The sequence below is a fragment of the Homalodisca vitripennis genome, unplaced genomic scaffold (genome assembly GCF_021130785.1).
Source record: "Homalodisca vitripennis isolate AUS2020 unplaced genomic scaffold, UT_GWSS_2.1 ScUCBcl_4639;HRSCAF=10925, whole genome shotgun sequence".
Classification (NCBI taxonomy): domain Eukaryota; kingdom Metazoa; phylum Arthropoda; class Insecta; order Hemiptera; family Cicadellidae; genus Homalodisca; species Homalodisca vitripennis.
In genome coordinates, this window is record NW_025780746.1 from 40,457 (window position 1) to 44,365 (window position 3,909).

The following is a 3,909-nucleotide window of genomic DNA, read 5'->3' on the forward strand; positions in this document are numbered from 1 at the left end:
ATGTAAGGTAGGAGCAGCAGATTACAATAATCTAGTTACATTTGGAACAGAACATTGATACAGGAGAACTTAATGAGTTTAGCATCAAAGATTAAATTAAAACCACTAACTGCCAAAGGCTTATCATTGTCCTCTTGGCTTTAATTCATGTGTGTCAATTTTAACTATTAAAGGAGCTGGAGAGCAGTTACACGAGAATACGTCTTAAACTAAAATAAAATAAGAAATATAATAAAACAATAAAAAACACTTATATAAAACTTTATTTACAACATAATCTTCAATGTATAAAGTGATTTCATCGATGCCTTTGTCCTTTACGGACTTTACTTCCCATGACTTTTTTGCTTCTGCGACTTTTTTGTTGAAATCTCTTACTAAAACAAGGCTTGAATGATGTATTATTTCTCTTATCTCTATCTTGATTAAAGTCAGTCTTCAGTTTCTTGTTGTATCTATCTCTAGATTGTTTGTCTGAGTACGTCCTTTTCATGCCTGAAGACTTATGATTTGAAAACAGGTCTGAAACAAAATAAGAGACCACAAATATAAAATAAGGTTTACATACAAGTTTTCTGTTTAAAAATCATTTGAAGTTTGCATATAAAAAAATAACAATCTTTTGATTTTAAAAATCTATGTAAAATATATTTCAGTTTAAAGGACAAATTGTTCCACTCGATGCTTTTTCATAAAATTGCATTCTCTAATCATTTGAAAAGATTTTATCTTTATATCTAGTATTATCTTTATGAAATCAGACAGATTTGAAATGTATTATCTAATTTTTTAAAATTAATATGTAGTCAAAAATACATGTCCATAAACTAGTATTATAACATTTACAAAATTGTCTTTAGCTGATTCACAATACTTTAGTTTGACCGTTTTCCTTGTAACTCTTTTCATTGTTTTAAAACTCTATCCAAATTGATTTTCTTTGTTACTAAAAAATACTTAGAACAAAATTAATGTGAGAATGTTTTAGATATATATACTTGCTGTAACCACAGAAAGAGGCTGGTGTGTTTAGTAAATATGACCAGCAGTTACAATGTTATAAATGAGCCATTCATTGTCTGTAGGTATGATTCGGTGTGTGACTTATTTTAGCGATAAGTCTGTGTGGAGATAAGGAACACTGGCTCGTAAAGGAGCTTGTTGGTTTATATTTGGAGTTTACAATTGACGATCGGTAGCCAATGTTTAAAATCAATAATGGATAACTACACGTTGAAAACTACCCATGTGCTTCTAATAACTCACATTACAGATTCAAGTTAGCTTACCTTTATCTGGATCTTGTCCAACTTCCTTTCTGTACCAGTCCGAATCATTTTCATCATCAGCCTCTCCCGTCTTTGTTTCTCCTGCTAGCTTCACACCTTCAACATCATCTTTGGAGAAATATTCCTTCTTTTTCTTTTCAATGCCTTCAAGTGATTTCTTTTCAACAATTTCTTTTTTTCCTCTCCTTTTCTTGTTTGTTCTTCTCCTGTATTCTCTTTCGTTCCTCTTTCAGTCTCCTGTAAATCAATAAAAAAAAACACTCAAAATTTGTACAAGTATTATTAAAAAAAGAAAATGGTAGAACAAAAATTTATTTTAATACGTTCACATTTATTTGCATAAAACTCTAGCCACTTTCACTAAAAAGTAGAAAATGGATGTTTTAAAGTCTTTGCTTTATCGCAGAGATAATAAGAGATAAAAAATAAAAGTTCTCATTAATGGACTTTCCTTTTACAATAACTATTGTGTTCACCAACTTTGTCACATGAAGTGGACTATATTGTCTTCAAGTATTAACATGTTTTCACACAAAACAGGTAATGCTTGGTACTTTTCATAATGTGATTTTGATACAGAGATGATCAAGTGTGGTTGATTTCACTAATCCAAACTGCCATTTTTACAACTTGTCACAGCTTTGATATAAACCCACTACAATAACAAAACTTTTCTGAAGAAAAAATCAATTTTTACAAAACATATAATCCACAAATACATCCTGATAAGGAAGAATATTCTTTATATTCAATAAAATATCGAAAACACACCAGTCGTATCTATGAACAAGTCTTATATTTTGTCAAATAATGTCACTTGAAAAGGTTGGTGTAATGTAAACTAATATAAATAAATGTTACAGAGCAAATATAGTTTACGTAGGAGGTGACATGGGTTTGTTCACAATCCATGTCTAATTTAAAAGACTAGAACTTCAAAGAACTAACTTTCAAAGTTTGCTTCTGAAGGGGACTGTCACAAGCAATTGAACAGAGGAATTTCGTTACAAAAAAAGTATTCCTAACCTTCCAAAAAATTTAGTTGTATCCAGTGACAAATTTCGTTTATATCAATGTTTCAAAGTAAATAATGCTTCTAATTCGAACGTGAAAAAAGCTGATATGACTAGATGGTTAGATAAGCATAAAAATTAAACTATACTGCTTTTCAGTACTATAACAAACTGCAGAAACAGATTAAACTACAAAAAAAGAAATACAAATATTTTGCTTTGACAACCTCCTCAGACAACTTTATCAGTCTGTTGTTTGATTATCACCATACTATCCGGGGCCTTCTTCTTCTATGGGGCAGCCTATTGCCATTACACTTCAGCCTCAAGGATCTTTTGCGGCATCCGGGAAGCACAGTCTTTGGTTTCAGCAGTTCTACAAAACCGCTGAAAACAAAGCCGATCAGGTTCCTTCTGGAGAAATTCGCCAACCTTGTCCAGACTACCAAAGATGGCGTACTGCTCCCTTGCTATTGCAGGGCACTCTAAAGAGTGCTAAAGAGCAGGTGTTCAGCAGTTTCCTCCTGCTCGTCACACATTCTACAGAGCGGATCCTCCCGAAGGATATCGACTCTGTGAAGATGCTTCCTCAGGTGACCATGTCCTGTTAATCAAACCCATATCGTAATCCTACTGATGTTCAAAGATTATGAGCAGGTCTGTCCGCAACTAGGTTCCACAGAAGAAGAGAAAGGACGCCACCCTGGGGACAACCCCTGCGTAGTCCTTGCACTGATGCTTGCTCCTATAAGAGTAACCACCCTGTCTCTAAGTAAGACCTTATCCAGTCACATATTTGACCATCAATACTACGTCTTGACACCGCATTGATAATCGCCTGAGTGGCTGTGTTGTCAAAAGTTCTTTTGATGTCCAGAAAGGACACCTATGGCTTACTTCTCATCGCTGCCAGCGTCTTCTCAATCCTGCATTCCAGTTGATGCAGGGCTGACTCGCATGATCCTCCTGGAATGTAGGCATGCTGGATTTGGATGTAGAGGGCGCTCCAAGAGAGATCCCTCCCAAAAAAAACCTAGCAAACCGTCTTCTCCGTAGTTTTCAGAAGAAAGGAGGGTAGACATATCCAGGCTAGACCTCCCCTGATTCGGTATAAACACTTTCTCTGGATACCCTTCAGGACAGAGGAATGTACCTGAGAGCCAGAGAACAGCAGGAGAAGGGGAATGTTAAACTCCCTCTGCAAGCAAAACCGGGTCTCACTCCGTCTCCCCAAGAGCTTTAAATGTAGCCTCCCTCTCCACAACGAGATCAGTACGTCTGTGAACTGTCAATGGGACAATACATTTTCAGAAAAATGTCAATACTATTCTTCCTCCACACGTGCGAAATATATGGGTTTCATCTGTTATCTTTTGGACGGAAAAAAATTCCAGTTGAGGTTTATAGTGCGGGTAAGAGGAATCAGAGGCATAGTAGTGTAGTCAACATTGGATTCAATGAATATAAAACTCTTCTGTTTACATATGTACAGTGTCGCTAAAAAGTTTAGGGACAGGCTTAAAAAAAACACAAATTTCTGACAAAAGTTTGTTTTTAATGGAAACAAATATTTAAATTATACAAAATAGTAAAATGGACATGAATAC

The 3,909-nt window shown here is 34.9% G+C and overlaps 1 long non-coding RNA gene across 1 annotated transcript; it reads right to left on the reverse strand.

Moving 5' to 3' along the window:
- Window positions 1–245: 245 nt before the first annotated feature.
- LOC124373009 lies at window positions 246–1,522 on the reverse strand. The gene is made up of 2 exons (XR_006923391.1): window positions 1,290–1,522; window positions 246–522 (listed from the first exon to the last, which is right to left on the reverse strand). It is a non-coding gene; the product is annotated as an uncharacterized LOC124373009 (long non-coding RNA).
- Window positions 1,523–3,909: the final 2,387 nt, after the last annotated feature.